Source organism: Cucumis sativus, chromosome 4, assembly GCF_000004075.3.
Source record: "Cucumis sativus cultivar 9930 chromosome 4, Cucumber_9930_V3, whole genome shotgun sequence".
Classification (NCBI taxonomy): Eukaryota; Viridiplantae; Streptophyta; class Magnoliopsida; order Cucurbitales; family Cucurbitaceae; genus Cucumis; species Cucumis sativus.
This window is the reverse complement of record NC_026658.2, coordinates 11,565,856-11,589,830: the sequence shown is the minus strand read 5'-3', so window position 1 is coordinate 11,589,830 and position 23,975 is coordinate 11,565,856. Positions and strand designations below refer to the sequence as shown.

The following is a 23,975-nucleotide window of genomic DNA, read 5'->3' as shown; positions in this document are numbered from 1 at the left end:
TTTATATTATGCATTTATCAGCTTTTAATTATTTTTTACCTGAAAAAGATACATCAACTCATATCATACTTTTTTCTTAATATCTCGGGACTCAACTAATGGATTCAAGACTTTAACTTTATTTAATCTTACTAATTTCAAAATAACCTAATTGAATTTGAATTTCAAAATAACCAAATTGAATTTCAACATAACAAAATTATTATTTTTCAGAATTTGATAATCTCAACAATAGATTTTGTATCAAAATAACTTTAATTGAATTTCAAAATTTAAAAATATCAACTTATTCACTCTCTTTATCTCACAATAATATTAATGGCTTGAATATCAAGATAATTAAATTATTGTTTTAAAATTGGGAGAAACTCAACATTAAAAAATATCAACTTATTCACACACAATCACACGCGCACACACATACATACACTTGCACGCGCGTGCACCCATACACGCACACACACACGCGTGTACACACGCACACACACACAAACGTAGGCACACACACACAAACGCACACATGCACACGTACACCAAACTGCACGCACACAAATGCACATGCAAACACGCACACACCTACTCACGTACACATGTATGTGCGCATACACACACCCAAGCACATGTGGACATGCGCACACGGGGCGCACACACACACGCACACTGATGGTTCAATTTCATTGATAGTTCCTATTTTTGCTGACAGTTTATTTTTTGCCATCGATAGAGGATCTTCGGACAGACCTACGTGACGGTGTGTGTTGACAGCTTAATTTCGTTGGCAAAAGAAAAGTCGATGAGTTTTTGAAGATTTACTGACGATATTTGTCATCGAGAAAGGGTAAATTTCTTGTAGTGCATGTACATCAAACATATCAAATTTGTTAAGTGTACCAATGAAGTATAAGAAGTTTATTAGTGGTGTATCAAGCGTATCAAACTTATAAGTGAAGTCTTTAAGTGTATCAAACTAATCAAGTGTATCAAGGCCTCAGGGGTATCAAGTGTATCAAGAAGAATCAAGTGTAACGAGAAGTATTATGTGTATGAAGATGTTTCAGGTGTGTATCAAAAAGTATCGAGTGTATCAATGAATACCGAGTGCATGAATTATAACTATCAAATGTATCAAGTGTATCAGCAAGAAGTATCAAGTGTATCAAGGGGTATTAGGTGTATCAAACGTGTATAAGGTGTATCAAATGTACATCAATAACGAGGGCATTTGTGACATTTTACCTCTTGATGTGTGAGCTGGTCTTTGTTCTTGTCACTTTCTCAAATAATAAAGTATGTGTTCGATGGACTTAATTATTATAACTTATTTTGCCATTTTCGCAAGTGTCCCTTAATTGTAATACATGTATATGTGACATAATCTAATCAAACTAACTCATAAATGGACTTAATCGATCTCATGGACCACAAATTCTTCAATTACTTGCAAATTTGGTGAGTTCCTTCAAACGGTGGGCGGAGAGCTTAATTTTGAGAGAGAGGAAAAGTCGTGAAGAGTAATTGATAGAGAGGGGGGAACGTCGCCAGAGAGCATTTGCGAAAGAGAAAGACAACGACGATGTGGGATGAAAACTCAATTTGTGTCACGAAAAATTTTGTATTTTTATTTTTAACGACACATTTTATTCCCTCATATCCCTTTTTCTTGATTTCAAGTGTCATTAAAACTTATATTTCTAAATAAATTTATTCGACGAAAGTGGCTAGATTGGTGGGTTCGACGGCGAAGGCTTGTTGTGGCAGCAACGACAACAGTGGTTGGAGTGTGGAATCGACGACGGCAAGTGGCAAAAAATTGGAAGGCAAGGGTTCTTCATAACGACTCGGTAGCCCACTTCGTTCGACGAGAATTTTTTTGCATTTTTGGTAGAGTGAGAAAAAAATTGCATTAAGACTTCATTCGACGACATCGTTTTTGCTTAAGAGAAAATTTGAGGTTTTTACTTTGTTGTAAGTGCGTGAGAGAGGGAAATTATAAAATTTTGAAATTTGAGGTTTTTTCATTTGAAAATGTTTTTAATGACAAAAAAATTGTCGTTAATTAATGACGCAAAAATTGTGTTGAAATAAATTAAATTGTATCAATAGAATTGTTTTAAGAAATAATCCATATTTTTATTTTCAACAACACAATGTACCTCATCCCACCTCTTTTTTCTTTTATTTTCAACGACACAATGTCTTGATTAAAATCCATTTTTCTAGTAGTGACTGAAAAAAAACTGGACAAAATCATAATATCTTTGATAATTAAATCACCAGTTGGTTTGAACATATATAATCTTGGATCTATTCTATTATGATATGACCATGGTACATCATGAACATACATTGACTAAAAAACTTAAATTGATGAGTGAATGTAATAAATTTAATATTAATTATATGATCAATACTTTACACATGTATATTGGTATATCAGTCAATAACAGTAGTAAGACAAATTATAAAATATAAGGGATAAAATTAAAGTCCTACACATGCATGTATGGTATACTATCTTGATAGCAAAAAGGAGATCAATATTCAGTAAAAATACATAACAGAAACTGGAGAGGAAAAAAGCTAAAATAGAATATGCCGGGGAAGGCTAGCTAGGAAATGCATACATAGCAGACAATATGGTTTGAAGGAGGGTGAGAAGAATGAGGAAAGTTGCAGCTAGCAATGATAACTTTCGCCTTGTTCCAATAACCTTATTTTGCCTTGCTCCTCTGTCTCTTGCAATGTACACATAAAGCTTTGGCGATTTTACCAAAGTGGAAAGCAGCTAAGGGGACGAAGGTATATTCGGAGAGAGATTGTTAAACAATTGTAAAAAGTAAGCCCAAGAAGAGAGGTCCAATAAAATTCAGCCACCTCTCACATAGTAATTGAAATAGTCTAGCAACTTCAACCATTTCCCTCACAGAGAAGAAGAAGACCATAGCCACTCGAGGCTTTTGCACAGACAAACACCAAGAAGATGGTGTCCGGTTCCGTATCTGTGCTAAGCGCGTCATTGTTGACGCCAGGCATCACACCTTGGAAAGGCTCTCTTTCATTATATATAGCCAAAGAACTTCCAAATTATTGAAAATAAATATTTTCAACAATTTTATATTCTCCTTTAATTTATATTCACTTTTGTTAGAAGTTATTTCTTCTTCATTTTTCTCACGAAAATCACATAATTTATTTATTGTTCTTGTAAATGTGTAATGATTATTTTATCATTTCATGTGAACAATATGATTTTGTTACCATTTACTCTCTTTGCTTTTTACTATTGAAATCTCCCTAACTATAAACTAATTGCACAATTTTGCTCCTAATATACGATCATGTAGCAACCTATAAGCCAAGAGTAAAAACAAGAATCAATTGAAGAGGGAATAAATTGATATATATCACCCTGGAAGATGAAATATACATGAAAGAGGGAATAAGTTGATACAAAAACTAATCACCATTCATCATATATGAACAAAATATGTAATGAAATGCTTGGAATGAAACATGATGAAATAATTTTCATTAGAATAAAATAAAGGGTAAGAAAATATATCCATACCTTCGGATGGTATTCAGAAACAATCATCATAGGCAAATTCTGGGTAACGACACCAAAAAACTGAACTACATTAGGGTGACGAATCTTTTCCAATAATGTCAACTCATGTTTGAATGCATTTCTAGAGGAAATTCAATAAAATAATTAAGAAACCTTGCAATATGTGAGAGATATACGAACTTCAAACAAATTTTACAAGTTTCAGCAAAAATTTTCAAACAACTTTTAAAGTTTAAGCAAAAAGTAACCGTAGGTAGGAAGGGGAGCAAAAGTGGGGTCTCGAATTAATTCTGCAAAATTAGTAGGCTTTCAAAATTTAGTTTCTAAAAGTAGAATTATTGGAGAAAAATAAATAATTGCATCATTCAAATTGAATCAAACATATAAGGATGTTATATTCTCCACAACGTATAATGGAGTATAAACATAAAATTTCTATATACAAAGCTATGTATCTCTACCTTGACTTCTCTTTCTCTCTTTCTACCTTTTTTATCCATTCTTTCTCCCATTCACTCAATACACTTGCAAGAACCTTCATTTTTTTGTATTTAAATTTTCTTGGCACCATCCTTTTTTTAATTATCAAGGCTTTGTCATTGTGTACCAGTATTGTGTCGTGCCTCCTTCACTTCTCATCATCATTTTCATGTCACATCTCTACCTTGTCAATTTTCGTTTTTCACTCAGCTTTCTTTCTTCTTTTGTCTTCACTACTTTCTTCGCTCCTTCTTCTTAAGCTCTAACTTTTGCTATTATCAATCAGTCTCAAATGACCATTGGAAAACCTATAGCCCACTGAGAGGCAGCCAATATAGTAATGCCTCTAATGATAAACTCCAATGAAATCAAAAGTTCTTTTTTAAGATTTGGAAAAATATATTAGATAAAGCATAATTAGTTGAAAAAGAACCTCAAAATTTTGTGTTAAACGACTACAATTTCATCGTATAATATGCCATATTGACATCATATTTTTCCTACAAAAACATATTAACTAAAATAAGCTCATAAACACGAAAATGCACTAAGTGTTGGTTAACATACACTACCTTAAAATATGACAAAGACTTTATTTCTCCCAACCAGACAGCATAATCAGGAGGTAGTTGGGAGCAAACAGAATTGACTTAATTTCCACTAGCAATATCCTATAAAAATTTCAAATTCTTGAAATATGGAAACCAATGGAAGTTTTAGGGGAATGAAGTATAACCTCTAAATACAGAAGGACGACATAAAGGGGAATGAAGACTCGAAAGAAGGACGACATTTTCGTAGAGAAGGACGACAACTTTGAGGGACAACGGACGACGATTTCAGAGTATTAGAGATGGCAGATGGCGGAAGTCTTAGGGATCTCGTACTCAGTGGATGGTGAACGACTGAAAGCGAAGGATCTAGTACGCATTTTCGGAGAGGGCGTGGTGAACGCGGACGGACGGACGGTGAACACGGCAGAAGTGAGAGATCCTCTGAGAGAACTTGGCATTTTCGAATGCGGTAGAGACAAGTCTAGGGCTTCGAAGGATTCAACCCAATATTTTCTTTTATATATATATATATATATATATATAATATATAGTAATAACACTTGACGTTTTTAAAACGTCAAGAAAAACGATCTTACTTGACGTCTAAAAAACATCAAGATATTTAAAAAATAACTCTTCTCCGGCTTTTTATAAAAATTCTTGACGTTTTAAAACATAAAGAATTTTTAAGATATTTCTTGACGTTTTTAAAATCTCAAGTAAAAGTACATATTACTTGACGTTTGAAAATTTTGAAGAATGTTGAATATATAAACATTCTTGACGTTTTTCAAATTGAGTTAAAGTTACAAGGTTGAAGGCTAGAGGGAAGCCCGGAACAACCTAATCTAACAAAGCTTAAAGTTAAGAGTTGGTAGTAATTAACATCATATTGGTTACAAGATGAATGACGCCTAGACCAAACTCCGATCAAGTTACATATGTCTTCCCACAAGTTAACAATAAACCTTGATTTATCCTTAAAAATTCTATTGTTTCTTTCTATCCAAACAGTCCAAAGTAAGCCAGTTATGGAGGGAGGAATACACATTAGAGAGCTCAGTTATGGATGGAGGAATACACAACTTTTTCTCATGGTCATTTTCCTCGTGGGCATTCTCTTCATGTTTCTTCTTATTCCGACTAAAATACAAGCACAAATTATTCTTCGCCTTCGTATAGGTTTGTTTGAAGAAGATTAAAAAAGTCCTTAATTTATCTCGACACTTCCAAAACCATAATATAATACCCGTGCTACATAAATCCCTCTTTCCAAATAGTCGAACATGAATTATCCATGCATATCTTGGAATAAACAAGAGAAACCCTAACTAAACCCAAATAGAAAATACGCTGCAATCTAAAATATACTTAAAGAAACAAAAAGAAGTTTTAATGCTGTGGGTTTTTTACCGATCTTCTTCAACAACAAAATAACTCAACGCCACAGTTCAATTTTTCCTTCCACGAATTGGGCTTTTAAAGAGTTTTCACCACGAATTTATCTTTTTTGGTTCGACAAGTAACAACATGTGAATCCCCAAATGCAAGGTTTTATTAAAAATTTAAAATATAATTTTTTTAAAAAAATTATAATACCTAAAAATATATTTTTTATATAGTTATAACCTAATTTTCTGTCATTGCATACTTGAGAGAAATATATTTTTCAATTAGCATAATAACCTTTATATAGTAAATTAAATTTGTAGAATGAGAAAAGACCTTAGATCCAAAAAAGTTATTTATTTATTATTGGAGTGAATTGTCTAATTAATGTAGTTAATGGATGGTTTTGTAACCATAAAAAAATAATGAAAATAATTTTCTAAAAGAATGAATGAAAATTTGGAAAGTTAAAAGGTTTTAGGAATTAAAAAAAAGGGTGTAACATTATAAAAGACTACCAAATATACTGTAAGAGACATGCATTAAAGGAGCTGAGGCATGCATACTACCAAATATACTATAAATAAACCAGAATTCTTTTTTAAGAAATTAAACAACTAATTAAATATAAAGAAGAAAGATTAGAAAATGAATGATCAAACAAACTATGACTCATTTATTTTTGACAGGTTCGGCCAGTATCACCTGACAATTCATTTTCACCAAGAGAATAAACATGAGTAGCCTTGGAATCAAGTTCCTCCGATAAAAGCCACGGAGTTGATGGGTTAGAGACAGAACCAGAATTTGAGTTCAACGATGTGGATGGAAAATTCTGAAACTAGGAGCAACAGGAAGTTAAGACAACGAATTATTTTCAATATAGAAAGGCTAATTGTAAGAAGTTGTTAATGAAATGTCCAAATGCATTATGGTAATATTGGGTGCAGAATGTTTGGAAGTTTTATCCGTGTGCTGTGAAGCACCACAGAGTTGAAGCATATGAAACCAGTGTTTATCTGACAAAAAATAGTGTCATGATCATTGCCTTTCCATTCCATAAATTTATGGATAGCAGAAGAAAGAGAACTCTCAACACTTGAATCACCATATAGCACTCTACATCCAGGTGGTGCCTTGATTTTTGAAGATTTAGTTAAAAGCAGTGATAAAATTGGTACAGAAATTACAGTGCATTTCTCGATATGCAACAACATTAAGAGCAACTTAAAGACAACAATCATCAAGAAATCTAGTATTTAAAATGTACAAAGAGCAGTAGTAAACATATGTATTTTATGGCTGACTTTATCCATAATAAATGTTGGATTAAATCATCAAAATAAAACACAAACAGATAATTATCGAGTTTTTCAATGGAGGATAGAGAGGAAGACATGCATGCACAACTACTAGATCTATATGGTGCCAGACTGCCAGTAAAAATTTAAAGACACACATGACAACATTATTTTGGATGAAGTTCTAATATTGCAACCATGGAGGAAAAATTAGCAAATCTTAAATAGATGTAGTAGTCCAATGATAAAAGTTTGTCTCAAGATAATATTTCAGTAACTGCAGATGCATTGTGCTGAACCTAACCTCTTGTGTTTCACGGTAATAAACAAGGACAATGTGTTCAAAGGTCCTGAACAAAAAGCAGAAGCAAGTCATAAATTATATAAGTAGAACACGATATACTTCCACTGTTTAATTTCATTTTTCTTTGCTTGTGGCATGATGGGGATAGACCCCACTGAAACAACTGGTAGCAAGAAATTTAACAATTTTCTTTCAACCATAACATACTTATCTAGGAGCCAATAACATCGGCGAACAAAGGTTGGGCTATCTAGTCCATGGGCATAGTATACATGTATCCTTTCTACATTACCAACCTGCCGAAGAGAAAGAAAAGATTATCAAAGCACACCTTTTCTTGGTTATTAAGGCTGTAAAAGAATGAAAATTACCATAAATCTAAACACAGTTAATATTAGACCATTGAACAACCTATAGATTCAAAAGGAAAGACTCAAACCACCAATAGACTGGTTAATCATTTAAAATGATCTCCAACAACATGATACGCAGTATATCGTGCTAGATCCATAATTACCACATGTGGACTCCTATGGTAATTTCATTGATGATACGCAGCTAGTAGGCAAGATTATGAAATGAAGACAGTATGTGAGAAGATTGAAAAGATCCACATGATAAAATTATAGGGATTTGAATTTATATCTTAAGAACACCAGAGTCAAATGCTTAAGCTGATTAACTGTGTTAAATTTAACTCTATAATATATTTTAAATCTGAACAGTTATTAAACAACTACATTTTGAATAAGCTTTAGAGAATATTAGCAAAAGCAGTAGAAATTACTTCAAATTTGTAGAGAGAACATATAAATTATAATCTAGAGAAAGAGCATCTGAATTATATTCTACAGAAACACGAGCCCATAGCATGTCTACTGAGTAGCAATGACAGTGAAAAAGGGAATAGTAAGTAACTAATCTCATAAACCCCTTTCTCACATCTAACCAAGTTCTTTCATAACATGCAAAAGCATCAAAATATTTAAGAAAACTTCCAATATTGCATTTGGAACTCATTGATTGACTTCAACGTTTAAGAGTCATAAAAGACACAGCTTACTTTCTCACCTGTCACCACTAAGCCTACGGCAACATCTTTTTATAAGATATTCAGCTAATCTTTAGATTGTTTACCGAATAATCGTCTATTGTTTTGTAATTGATCCCACCAAGCGCTTGCGCCACCTTAAAGTTTGAGAGCAACTAATCGAACCTTCTTGTGTTTGGGTGTATTGGCATAGTCGAAAAAATTTTCTACGTTCTTGATCCAATCAAGAAACTTCTCCACGTCAATTCGACCATTGAAGGTAGGGAGATCCACTTTCATACGTATTTCTTGATCTTCTTGAAAGTATGGTCGAAGTCCAAGCCTTTGTTGAGGTTCTTGATGAATGTTCAGCAAGTTGTCTTCATCGGAAGAGTCAGAATCGCTTAAGAAATTTCCAGGTACGTTGTTTCCATACAATCGATTATTGTGGATGTGAATAGGTTGATTTCTTAGTAGTTCTTGGTTTACAACAGAGTTTATTGGTCTTTCTTGTCTTTCTTGGTTTCCTGCAATTGGGTTTCTTGGGGGCTAAATTGCTTCTTCTAAAGGTTGGACATGAAATCGGGTAAAAAGGTTTGTTAATTCTACTAACGATTGTTGTATATCCGACTGCCCTTTTCGAAGTTCTTCAATAGCTTGTTCTACCAACTGCAAGCGTTGGTTGAAGGAGGCTTCCGCGTCCATGGATAAGAGTGGTAGGATCCAAGTTTTTTTAGGGAAGAGTGAGCTAGGATCATGCTCTGATACCAATTGATGCAGTAATTGCAAAGCTAGAAATCTTTATGTATAATGCCTCTTTTTTTTATGTCTTATTAATGAAAATGAGAAGCTTTTTTATAGGCTGGAGATTACAAGAGTTGTTAAACTAACTTGGGGTTGAGTTAGTTTAACTTGGAGTTGAGTTAGTTATAACTAACTCAAGATACAAAATTGGTAATTCAAATAACTAATCCTAAACTACAAAAATGGTAATTCAAACCCCTCCTCTAGGATAAAACTCAAGAAACATCAAGAAGGGAGATGTTCTACATCAAAGTGTAGAGAACAATTCAAAATCTTTGGTGAAAGGAATGAATGTTAACTAATGTGTGTTTATGTGAAATTGTTATGTTATGAGTATGTTAAGGATAAAGAAAGGTTTATGCGAGATAAAATTATTTGATGTTGTTTATGCGAAATGATGTTTATGAAAAGGTATTGCGAAAAGGATTTCATAAAACCTTAGTCTTTTAGACATTCTTTCAAAAATTCATCTTCCAAGATGAGGTGTTTAGGCCAAGTAGAGAAGAAGGTTGAAGGATTTGCAGCGAGATGACCAGACGTTTTGAAAATAGTTAAGCATTGGTTGTTTGGTCAAAGTGTTGTAATTATGTATCAAACACATGTTATTAATAAACATCTTGGTCATCGACCCTAAAGCTCTTGCAATCTGACCCTTAACTCTCTCATCGCCTCCTCCAAAATCCAAATCCTTCAATTCCAGTCCTCATCCAAAAATTGAACCTCCCCCTCATCAATCTTACCCAAGTCCTCTCGCATGTCTATTATCCTCTCACCACCAAATCCCCCATCATTATAACAACATCCTTCACCTCACGACCTGACCGAACAAGCCCTTACCCGATCAAAAGGGCATTGTTAGCGAAGAAAAATTCCTTAGGGTTGAGGAGGAAGACCTGCATCACATTCCTCTCCCTCCGCACACTACTATACGTAATTCCAAGGAGGAAGACTTACATCTCGCGTGTAAACCCCGATACTCAATAATCCTTAATTCATCTAAAGAACTCAATAGGACATTAGGGGTTGATGTTAGGAGAAAGATGGTTTAAGATTAAATAGTTTAGTTGAAGTGTTATGGAAGATGTGTTAATATTGTTTAAGATGACAAAAGAAAAGTGTCATCGTAACAAAGAAAGGCCTAAAGGGTGTTTGAAAATATGGCTAAGTGTTGGCTAGGGCATGTTGCATACTCTAGGCGGCCAAAAGTGTCAAGCGAACCTCTAAAGAGACATGTTGGGTGGCCAAAGGTTGAGATGTGGTATGGCCGAAAGGTGTCAAGACAACCTCTATAAGACAAGGCTATATGACCAAGGGTATGCGCTAGGCAAGGAAGCTAAGCATCTAAGAAATGTCAAGAAACTCTAAAGAAGTTAGAACGTGGATAAGGAATGTCATGCAACAAAGAGGTGGGCTATGTGGACATAGGCCATGCGGCCAATGGGGCAATTCAACCAAATGCTAGTCAGGATGGCATGGTTTGTTGAAGGCATTGAGGGATGTTTGGGAGATTAGGCGAGAAAAAAAAAGTCTTAGGCATTCTTGGCAGTAAGAATTTACTAAAGAACCCTCATAGAAAAAGGGATATGCGTCCAAGGATGACTTAAGCAATATGAGGTAAGATGTGCGGTAGAGTACAAGTGGACTACATACAAGATACCTAAGTTTTGCCAAATAAGTGTCTTGCATGAGGTGGAAAGTGGCAAGTATAGGCGTAAGAGGTGAGAATAAAAGTGTCAACCAAAGAGCATGCAAGGATCACTATATGTACAACTTTGGATGAATTATGTTAACAATCAACTTGTGTTAATTGGGTAACTCTACTTCGAAAATCTCCTAAATTGAGTGTAGTATCAGGAGAAAGGCTACCAGGAAGAAAGGCATTGAAGTGAAGAAAGACTCAAAGGTCATTTTCAAAAAAAAAAAAAAAAAAACTTGAACAATGTAGAGTATTTTGGAGCTACATAACTCAATACTTGGAATTTGGTAGTGACACTTTGTGGTAAGCTAGTGAAGACATTCTAAGTAAGTTTGTAGAAGGAATCTTATTGATTTAAGCTTCAAAGTCGAGTTAAGTTTCTGGTAGAAAAATCATATTTCTAGGCAAGGCCAAGGGTGGGTTGATTGCCAGAATGACAAGGTGAGATGAGCGTGTGTTTTGAGCGAAAGAGGTTATTTAGGCTTGGGACATGCAAGAAGCATGTCCTGGCATGATCAAGCAGCCTGAGCCACGCATCATTACACACTCTATTATGAAAGTTGAGTATATTGCTACTTGTGAAGCAGCAAAAGAAGCAGTTTTGCTAAGGAAGTTCTTGCATAATTTGGAAGTTGTTCCAAACATGAACATGCCCCATCACTTTATATTGTGATAATAGTGGGGCATATTACTAATCCATTTACAAAGACTCTCATGGCTAAAGTGTTCGAGGGTCTTCTAGAAAGTCTAGATCTGCGAGTTATGTACATTTGGTAATCTAGGAAAAGTGGCAGATGTGTAATGGGTATGAGGATGCCCTAGTTTATTGTATTTGTATATACACATTTTATGTAATACACTTGTACATTTTACCATTTTCAATGTTAGAGGATTACTTTATTATGAACATCCCAAAGAGACTAGAGTTTTAGTCCAAGTGGGAGTTTGTTGGAATTTATGTCCTAAAACTCGTAGATTGTAAATATAATCCATTGACCATTGTTAATAAAGTGTTATTATTGTAATATTTGTTATTGATTATATTATTAGTTTTGTCTTAATAACTCAAATCCAATAAACTAACATCCTAAACTGTTTAATAAGTATTGAATAGTATGTAGAGACATACAGGGATCAATGTTCGAGATCAGCTTAAAGGGTCTATAGTATAGGGATAAGACTGGGTACCTTTATCATGGTAACATTATGAATACGACTCACTTTGTATTTGATACAAATACAATGATCCAATGTGTTCATGTAGTTGACATGCGAGTGAAGGTATCCTATGCAATGAGATTGCAATAGACCAGATCGTGAAATAGTAACCACTTGGTGTTACTACATTAACTAGTTAGGTTTCTATTTCACTAGGATGACCTAGATAACTTAGTCTTAATCTTGAGTGTATTATGAACTCTTGTTCACGAGAGATTGTCCTTTGATTTGTACGAGTGAGAGTGGCTAGATCGCCGACTCAATAAGCTTATCATTCACTACTACAAAAACAGATTCTCTTGACGTTTTTAAACTGTCAAGAATCACTATTCTTGACGGTTTTAAAACCGTCGTTGAAGCCAGCGTCAAGAAAGTCAAAGTTCTTGACGGTTAATAAAACGTCAAGAATAGCGATTCTTAATAGTTTATAAACGTCAAGTATACAAATATTCATGACAGTTAAAAATCGTCAAGTGAATGAGTATTCATGACATTTAAAAACTATCAAGAATGTAATTTATGACATTTAAAAACGGTCAAGAACACAATTGTTTATGACGTTTAAAAAACATCAAGAATTTACTTGTTAATGACATTGAAAAACCGTCAAGAATGTATTTGTTTATGACATTTAAAAAACGTCAAGCTTGTTTCATTTTTTTTCTAAATTATAATTTATTTATATTTTTGTTCCTGTATTGTCTCTATAATTCCTGTAGTGTGGCCCAACAATCTCATAAATATGCACGAGTACAATTCCAAAACTTTAACATATATTAACATTTAATCATATATGTATGAACATTTCGAAAACTTTACATGTTTGTTCGATATTGTCATATACAAAACACTACTTCAGTGATCTTGGATGAATCTACAAAACCAAAATTACAAAACCAATCCAACTATGCTATTCCAAAAATCACAAGACTACAATTCTAGTTCAAGAAACAAAATCTTAATTAAAGAAGCTTTGAAACTCAATGATCTTGGATGAATTTGACTTCAAATACAAACTTGGATTCCACAACCTAAACCAAAATAAAATAATATATCAAGTTAAGATGGATTCACATAGCAACATTTTATCAAATGGTTGCAATGTTTCAAATAAGCAACAATTAAAATTCACATATCGATTTGGCATCTATAAATATACAAACTAAAAAGTACCTAAATGTCAATTATTTACCCAATAAGGCTAACTAAGTAACCAACCTCTAATATGTTTTGCAATGAAAAAGGTTGCCATATTGTTAATGTGGCCATATTGTGAAGGCAACCTCTTAGATTTGTTTGTGAGAAAGGAAAGAAATACCAAAATAAGTATGGACTAAGATAGTATCAAATAAAGTTAAAGTTGAATTTTAAAGCTCTATTTTTTTCAAGATAGAAAAATTTCAGCTAAAGAGGAAAACACTAAGGACAACCAAGCAAAAAAGTCTAACAAATATCAAAAGAGAACATGCAGGAAAGAAAGAATGTAAATAAGGTTTTATCCGCACCAAGCAAAAAATTCTAACAAGTATCAAAAGCTTTATAAGTTGTACTAGAATTCAAAGCTCTAAACTCTAAAGAATGTAAATTTCTTTGAAGAAATTTGTGTATAAAGGTCACACAGTTGAAAATTCAATACCTTTTCAAGAATGTTGTTGAGAAGATTATTGTGATGAATCTTTGAATCCAAATTATGGAGACAAGATAAATAAATGAGTTCTGATTCTAACTGACTGAATGGGAGTTAAGAAAATAAGAACATTGGAGTTGAATTATCAGCATTTATTTTAATGAAACTTACGATAGCAAACCAAATTATAGAGAGAGATCAAATGCTAGGATAAAGGAATAGTCTTACATTTGGTGAGTTCCCAAATGTTGTGGTAGTCACAAGAGTTATTCCACTCGAATTGTCTTAGACAAGAGGCTTCCATTCAGCAAGTACTGGTGAGAATTAAAGTGGAATGACAAACTTAAAAACACCTAATCTTTAACAAACTTTTCCGACTTTTTGCAATTATTTTTTAACACAAGATATCAAAACACACTTAAAAACCATAACAACCAATTACCATAAAACGGTGTCCAATAACAATAATTGGGTCAACCCAAACATCATTAAATTCTTGGGAAAGGTTGTGGACTAGACCTTCACCATCTTGCCCCTAAAACAAGTTAAAGCTTAAGGAAAGAACACAATAGAAACAAAAATCATAAACTCATCAGTTAGATAGTATTGGTGGTCAAAACCTCAAGGTCTCACTTCTTCCATTTTATATTACCAAATTTGAAAATGACATTTTTAATATATGATCATTACTTGAAACATGTTGGTGTACAAGTGTGAATGAAACTAAATCAAGTTTGTGTTTTATGTTATTGTTTTTGACAGTATATTTATGTGCTATGCAATCCATGAGAGTATATTTATGTGCTATGCAATCCAGAAGGGGGAATGCAACTATACCCAATTCATAATTGTATTTGGAACACTAATGATTTTAGCACAAATTCCATCTTTCCATTCTCTAAGACATATAAACCTTATCTCCCTCACTCTATACCTTGGCTATAGTGCTCTTGCAACATATTAAAATTCTCGTAATTAAAAATTCATACACAATTTAAATTAAATTAAACATCAAGACCCATGACGAAGATGAATCTCTGTTCATTTTTCTTTTTATTAACAAACAAAAGTTTTTAGGTCCACTTCTTTCAACAACCTCCTCAAGGATCCTTAATTATCTCTTTCCAAGTTCATAACCACTCTAGTCATGCAAAGATTAAGGTTCATGGCCAATCAACAATTAATCTGTGATTAAGATATTATGAACGTTATTCACATAAAAACATGAAAAGATGAAGAGCAAATAATCAGATGCATTACAAAGAATAATTCATAAACTTTGTCTACATCTATCCCTAGGATTAAGAGTTTAGCTACCCCATACTTCACAATCTAAAACACAAAATGGAATACAATACCCATAACAAAAATTCAAGGAGAAGAAAAAGAAAACGAAGAAGAAAAGCTAGTGATTCGTATTATTATAATACTGTGTATAACAGTATGTGTTTTTTAATATTCTCTGTTTCCAGCTCCAGTGTACCAAAATATTATCACAAACTCCACAATCCTTCTTTTTCCAATCCCTAAACTAACCAATGAATCATATTTGCACGCTTGGTAGCCTTGTTCAAAATATTATATATTACAATTATAATAACTTGTATCCCCCCTTTTCAAGCCTAAAATGCAAAACCTTTCTTCCATTCTCTAAGGCACATTTCCTCTTCTTTAATTTTGCATTCCAATTTTAAATAACAAATTACAAATTTTAATCACAAAGGAAAAAAGGAAAATTATTACCTTTAGAAAGGGAAGAAAATGAATGAGTAACCATGAAGGATTTGGAAACGAATAGAGGTTTAGCGAAAGTGGAATGCGACAGAAGGACGGTGAACGTGTTTACTCGTTTTCAAACAGAGAATGTGTTTACACATTTCGAACGGTGAACAGACAGACGCAAATCAACGAAGGTGAAGGGAACGCAAAGCAGACGAACGGTGACGGACGATGAACGCAAATGAATGAAGGTGAACGCTGATGAACGCAAAGGGAAGTCTTTTTCGGCGATGAACGCAGATGAATGCACAGATGAACGCGAAGGGAAGGTTAGGTGAACGACGCTTTTGATTTCGGGTGGAGAAGGGACAAAGTCGCGGCGAATTAGGTTTAATTAAGAAAAGGGGAAGTGATCTAATTGAAACGTTGCGTTTTGTAAAAGAATATTCACACAATAATTTTTTAGAAATTTCTTGATGTTTTTAAAGACTCAAAAACAAATTAAAATTTCTTGAAGTTTTTAAAAACATCAATGATTTTTTAGAATTATCTTGACGTTTTAAAAACGTCAAGAATTTTTTATAAATTTCTTGATGTTTTTAAAAATGTCAAGAACTTTTTAGAATTATCTCAACATTTTAAAAACGTTAAGAATTTTTTATAAATTTCTTGACGTTTTTAAAACGTCGAGGAAAACTATATATTATTGACGTTTAAAAAACGTCAAGAATGTTGAATTCATAAACATTCTTGACGTTTTTTAAACGTCAAGAAAAAATACATCTTACTTGACGTTTAATAAACGTCAAGAAAGTTGAAAATTGGCCTTTCATAAAAATTCTTGACGTTTTTTTATTTAAAAACGTCAAGAAAGGAAAACTACAACCGTCAAGAGAGCCTATTTTTGTAGTAGTGATTTTGGGGACAAGACTGAGTGGGGAGTTGGGATTATAATTAAACAAAATAGAATTCACTCATTTCCTACTTTAGGGTAAGTAGATGAATTTTAGCTTAAATGGTGGCTCCAAAACTTGGACAAAGGGTTCGTACCCTCTCTATGACATGAGAGGGGGTTTTTGTTTATTAGTAGGACCATAAACAAGTTGTTCATTAGAGGAGCACTGGTTTTTAAGGATTAGAGGTAACATAGGGGTAAAGTGGTAAATTGATCCAACTGGTGTTACAAACACTCGTGAAGGACTAACTTACTATTATTGGTCTATATCCGTGGACACAGACATATATTTTTAGTGAGAAGAGTTCAGTTGTGAGTCTTTAATGGAGTGTACACACAGCTAACGAATATTGATTAATGTGGTTAATGAGTTTAGCCAATTAATCTTAGATCGTTGTAGCTTTTGATCTGTAGATCCATTAGGTCCCTTTCCTAGCTCGTAAAGGGTAATGAGATTTATTTATATTGGTTGTAATTTAAAATGTTTAAATTTAACTTGGGAATTAGTATAATGTATAGTGATACATTATAATATAAAGTTTATCAAACTTTACTATATAAATTTAACTTTGGGGATGATTCAAAATTAATTTATGAGAGATAAAATATTTGAATGAGTTCAAATATTAATTTAATGTGAATTGGATTCATATTAAAATTATTGAGAGAAACTTATATTTGAATATGATTCAAATTTAATTTAAGTTAAATATAAGATAAATAATTTAGTGTTATTAGTTAATTGGAGAATTAATTAATAGTTTAGTTTAATATTATTTAATTAAATTCGATTTCATTAAACTAATTGAATTAATGTTTAATTAATCAGTAGATTTGAAATATATATATTAATTTAATTATTTGTAAATTAATAGAATCTCATGGTTCTCTTCTACTTCATTTTCTATTCCTAGAAGGAAAGAGAGTTATAATATTTAGAAGAAAACAATTTTCTTAAAAAAATGAATTAATAAAAAAAGAAAAAAATAAGGCTAACGCTATTGCTCTTTGCAAAAAGAAAAGAGTTTCTCTCAAATATCTCTAAACTTTTTCCCATCCCAATTGGTTCCACAAACCAATCTCATCACAGAGGTACTCTTTGCAATTTAAGCTCTCTTTGCAATGGACAATCTTCAAAGTTTTTTTAACGATGTTTCCAATGCTTTCCTTTCTCTCTCATGTTTAATAAAACCAATTTCTCTTAAAACCTGTAGGGAGGCTACATCGTATCAAATTTCATACAACTGACGTGTTCATCGAGTTACAACAAGTGCCGCACAATTGTCTGTTCCGTGTTTGAAAAGTTGTGATTGTGACACGCTGCACATGAGGTTAGAATGAGACATGGCAAGGCAAGCCCTACGCGCGCCTGCCAACTTCTGCCACAATATTTTGTACGCAAGCTAATGTCTTTGGGCTGTTTTTGTGGTTTTTGGAAATTTTAAGCAAAGTTTTGATATTTTAGATCTGAAGGAGATAGAACAAGTTTATAAGCCAAGGGTCCAAGCTACTCTCGATAAGTGACAAAAATGAGTTTAAAGTTGATTTCTAAACATGAATTTACTATCAAATGTTTCAAGCATGCTTTGATGTTTGAATATTTGAGGATACTGACTTATAATGTATTTCCAAAGCATGAATTTAGAAACATTTTGGTAAACATGTTTTTATTGATGAATTTACTAATGAAAATTATAAGCAATCATGATTGTGCTAAGTTTTCAAAATGTTTAAGCTTGAAAATAATATTAGCATGTTTTAGTCTATACCTAAAATATTCTAAGATATATAGCAACCTTTCGGGAGAGATTTTCTTGTGCATAGAGGTCATTTGATTTGGATATTCAGTAAATACCTAGCTTTCCATCATTGGTATTAGATAAGAGATGAAGACTTCTAAAGATGCTTAGTTTCCCATCTCAAGGGACGAGAGCCTGTACGAATGCCTAGTTTTCCATCCCATTGTAGTTATAACGAGATAGGGCACAATTGATGCCTAGAGTTTCATCTCGTAAGTATCGTATCACGGGATAGGGCTTCTATGCCTAGTTTATTGTTTTTCGTCTCGACGATTCTAGGTATAGCAACTGAAAGGGAAAGTTTGAGATAAGTTGTTTGAGTTTGATTTCATTTATGTTAAGAGTTAATTGTTAAATACTTGTTATTTCAAAACGATGTTTTATAAAACAATCACATATTGGGCTATTTAGCTCACTCTTTGGATAAATATCCCCATATGGATTACGTTGTTTGGAAAATTAAACTGTGCTTTAGTACTTCAAAGAAAACTTCCCTCCCATGTCCTCTCACCTCATGTCTGCCCCATTTGTGTTGATAACATGAAAAATATTTAGCACCTTTTAATTGACTATGTCTTTGTATCGAAATGTTGGTTCCGTCTTCTCTAAACATTCAATATTTGTTGGGATTTTTTGCTCAATCAAGGCTTATTCTTCTTTGTTCTAAACCTGCTACCTATGATTTATGATTTGTTTTGGACATATTATTTTATCATTTTGTTTGGTTTTATATTTGTGGCTTTTGTTTTGTTTTGTTTTGTTTTTTTTTTTTTTTGAAAAGGAGACAACCTCTTTATTAATATTAAAATAATAATAATAATTAGACAAAAGCTCATAGTACAAGAGAGTTATACAAGGAACATGTAACCATGGATCAGGGGGTGCACCTTGGCATCTCAACTAGGTTGACACCCCCATAGCACCCTCATCATATCCAACCAAGCTAAAACCCATAACAAAGGAGTAATGTCCAAAGGCAAAACAAACACAAAAAAAGCCTTCTATTTGTGGCTTTTGGTTTTGATCTTGTGTTGTCGCTTTTTGGATGTGATGAGGGCGCTAAGGGGGTGTCAACCTAGTTGAGATGTCCAGGTGCGTCTGTTGATCCTCCATCCTATTGCTCTTTGTATAATCCTCATGACATTGAACTTTGTCTCTTCATTTTTCAATATTAATAATAGTGAGACTCATATCCTTTTTTTTAAAAAAAAACAATATGGGTTAATTTGATAAAAGTGTTGCTAGCAGAGATTTGGTTTGAGCACAACCAACACATTTCCCATGATAACAAAAGGGATTTGCGTGGTGAAAATAGATCTATTAGATCTCTTGGAGCAATAAAAAAGAAATAAGATCTTTATGTGAAAGTCGAACTTTTTTTTATGGAGCCTTGTGAAGAAAGGCCTTTACTTTTGGGCAACATTGGAATTAGGGTATGGTTGTGCACTTATTATCAAAAGTTGTCCCCTAACGATCAAACTGGTTCACTGTTGCGAAATGGTGGGTTAGTTTAGGACATGTCATTATTCTCGAACCTTCAGATAAATCTCCTTATCTTAGGGAATTAAAAGTTGTTCAACACAGGCTTGAAACATACATGTATAGGGCTTCTGTATTTTCCCATAAGGAGCCAATGATTGATTATATATTGGTCTGTTTTGCAAAGGGAAAGATTTCCCTAACACGTATTGTAAAAAATATGTAGTTGGCTAGTAGTGAAAAGTTAGCAAGGCTATTCATGTTTCTCTTGGTGTTCCCTCTCACTCATCTTGAAGCTTATTATGGGCATTTTGTCAACTTACTGTGGGTTTCTTTTGTATTTTGTTTTAATTAATTACTTCGTACTTATTTTACATTTTAGTTTTCATTAGTGCGTCCTGGATAGAGGATTTTGTTTAGCTCGTTGTTATTGTTGATAAAATTAAAATGCCAACGATTACAATTCTTGAGAACAGACTCATCTGTTTCCAATTCAGATGCCCAAAACTTGTTGAATGGATCCTATCTCGTTGATCGCGACATCTTGCTGGCAAAAGTATGCTCCTCCGTAAATGGACTCCAGGTATTGTCCCTAAATCCTTTGTTTTTTATTATGTTCCTATATGGATTAAACTAGGTAGGATTCCAATGGAGTTATGGACAGATGTCAGATTGACTGTTGTGGCTAGTGCTATAAGAAAACCTCTATCTTTAGATCTAGCTACTAAGGAAAGACGAAGGTTGTCACATGCTTGAGTATTTGTTGAATCAAATGTGGACTCTCCTATGCCTGCTGAATTTACAATTCACCTTAGGGGAGAGGATTTCGTTATGGCTGTGAATTATGAGTGGAAGCCTCGAAGGTGTAATTTGTGCCAGTCTTTTGGGCATTCTAGTGGTAAGTGTCCTAAGAATGTGGAAAACAAAGTTCATCGAGAGGAGGATGTGAGCAAGGTGGTTTCAAACAAAGAGGAGGAACGGACAATTGTGTCTTGTTGATGTGGTGTTAGACTTTAAATAGTTGGAGGAAAGTAAGACTAATAGCTCCACCATTAGGCATATTAAGGAAAAGGAGGTAGGTAATCGAGATGAAATTACTCGTTATTAGGAAGAAAAGAGAGTTGGTTTATGTTCGAGAGAAGGGTAAACGTGTGGATGTGATTATGCCTAACTCTTTTGGCAGCCTTATGAAGTTGGGTGAGGGAGACAAGTGGACCTTATCTATAGTGGATGACTCCCCTCCCCCCTTACAAGTGGATGATACCGCTATTGTTCTTAGGCGTATGTTATTAATCACCTTAAGATAATTTCAAAATAAAAATATATTTTTAGTATAAGTCCTCACGTTCGACTCTAGACTCACCAAGAAACCTTATTTGGATATTAAGAATATGACAAAATTAGTGATATTAGATGACTATCAAACGATAATCATAGGGTTATCAACTTTTAAATTTACTACTTTTAAAATTTAGAAAATGTAGTGACATGAGTCATGTGATTATAAATGTTTTTGTTACTTTTACAGGGTTCCAAAGAAAAAAGAAAAAAGTAAGATGTGATTGATAATATGTGAAAAAAGGAAAAAATTAAAGAAATATAACTCGATATATCTAATTTGTTTAAAAACGACCCCATTTGTAATTTTTCTTTTCAAAAGTCACACAACATCTTTTTGGAAAGTTTTTTTAGAGAAGCATGCCAATACCTTCATCCTACGTATGTAGATGTATTTATGAATAATTTTTAAAAGTTCAAAACAATTTTTTTTAACATTTCAAAGTTTAAGGTTATTTTTTTACACAAACTACAAAATTCAAAAGAATTTTTTTTTGTAATTTAACTAAATACTGTTGTATGTATATATATATATATATATTAGTTATCTTTTTTTGGATTATTTGCTTTTTTAATGAGGTTGGAGGAACCTCAAGGTACGTTTTGTTAAAGCATATTTTATATTGATAAATTTGAAGTTGTCAAGTCTATAACAATGATAATGTTAATACGAGTAAATTTATAGCAAATTTAGTTGACTTAACTTATTTACATGCTAGTTGCTCGGACTCTTGGAAAAACCTTACGTGCATTTTAACCCACGATAAGAGGACTTAAGGTTGTTATGACTTACATATCAGTTTTTGAGATTTTCCTTTGTAACTTTTTCATAGACCTTATTGTAGTTTTTTGTTCTTCATTTTTGTTTGTAGGACGTTTCTAGAGAATGCAAGACCATGTTTGAGTGAGAAATTAGTCTCGATGAAATTGAGAGTTCAATGAACAGAAGGGCTTTCGGTTGCTAAAACAAGTGAGTGATTAAGTTTTTTATCACCCGTGTTATTTGTTATCACTAGGGAAAGAAAGCTAAGTAGAAAAAGTAGAATGCCAAATGAAAAAAAAAAAAGATTAGTAAGCAGCGTTATTATTTTAAAATTGAAAACAAAAATTAACATTATTGTTAAACCGAGCCATTCTCGAGAACATGAAATAGAATTGGATAGCTGCCATGCATCGTGTCTATGAATGTTAAGAATGAAACTATCGGTAGGGTTATAGAATAATCATTCTATCAGCCTCAATTATGATACAGGGTTTATGAAATAGAATTTTCTTATGTATTGTAATAGTAGAAGATTCTTCGTCAGGAAGCAAAGCTTATAGCTTTGAAGGGTATCTAAAGGTTATAGAAGAGCAACCGAAAGCTTACGATCAGCTCCAAACCAATTTTCCAGCACAAAGCCAGAGTGGATCCCAAGTACAACGGGAAGGTTGTTAAAATCATATCTCTTATGTCTTATTTCATAACTATTTAGTTTTGATCTTAACTACAACAATTTTCAATTTTTTCTAGGTGAACATTGTATGTGCTTAGAAATTAAGTATTTTGAAAATTAGAGGTGAGCAATCACACTTAGAAACTAAGTGTAGAACCATAGAAATGTTACCCCATCGGTTATAGCAATGCCTAGTCACCGCAGTTCATAACAAAGAAAGAAAAGAGGCTCGTAAATGCATACCATACAAAAGTGAGACAATCAACAATTATAAAAAAAATATATGCAATATGCATTAAAAAAAGCTCATAACAAATGCAGAGTCAAGTCGGTTAGGTCAAGTAGAATGTTGAGTTCCCTAGCTATTAGAGCTTTTGGGGGAAAACATCGCTTTTGGCCTAACCAAAACTAGACCATCTATTTTTAGTGTTTTAAACATAACGTCAAGTTTGATTGAGGGCTTTGAAAAGAGGAGGAATCCTCCACGATCCACAATAGGGCGAAAACGAGGCTTGTTGTCACTTCGAAGGGAGCAGTCAAACTTAGCATTGAGTTTGATTTTTTTTTTTTAAAAGGTAATGATAATATTATACAACAACAATGTGGACCTCACAGCCTGAGGTCAAGACAAAAGAGCGAACAACACTCACAGAACAAGTAGTTAGACAAAACAACCCATAAGTACCCAAAACAACCCCACATCTCGGGAACAATAACTAAAACCAAAAGAAACCAACTAGTGTTCCAAACATTAAAAGGACAAGAAGAAGAGAGAAAGACAACAAAGTTAATAAAGAGAAGAGAAACCCCACAGCCCGGGGACAAGCAAACGAAAAGAACATTAAATAAGACCATGAACACCATCCGACCAAGAAGCAGCACGCGCTTTAATACACGACCGAATGAGCTGGAATACAACCAGAGGCTCCCGAATAGCACCTCCATGAAGACGATGATTTCGCTCCTGCCAAATGAAATAAATTGTAGCACTAGAGAGAGGCGCCACAGTTTTCTCCTCACACTCTTCCCAATACCCTGATTATAAATCCAAGATAACTCAACCCCCCAATAACCGGTTCTATGAGAAGATGACATAAGCAAAAGGATCCTCGATCAAATCTCCCACCCAAAATGACAAGAAAAAAACAAATGATCACGAGACTCATAGTTCCCTCCACAAAGCAAACACGATAAAGGAATCGACCTATCCCACCGACTTAACCTACCTCTAGTACCCAACCTATCCCTGATGGCCAACCAAGCACAAAAGGAGTGCTT

The 23,975-nt window shown here is 33.4% G+C and overlaps 1 long non-coding RNA gene across 1 annotated transcript; it reads right to left on the bottom strand.

Moving 5' to 3' along the window:
* Positions 1–6,416: 6,416 nt before the first annotated feature.
* LOC116403539 lies at positions 6,417–7,853 on the bottom strand. Its single transcript, XR_004216324.1, has 3 exons — positions 7,804–7,853; positions 7,597–7,642; positions 6,417–6,832 (listed from the first exon to the last, which is right to left on the bottom strand). It is a non-coding gene; the product is annotated as an uncharacterized LOC116403539 (long non-coding RNA).
* Between the last annotated feature and the right edge of the window lie 16,122 nt (positions 7,854–23,975).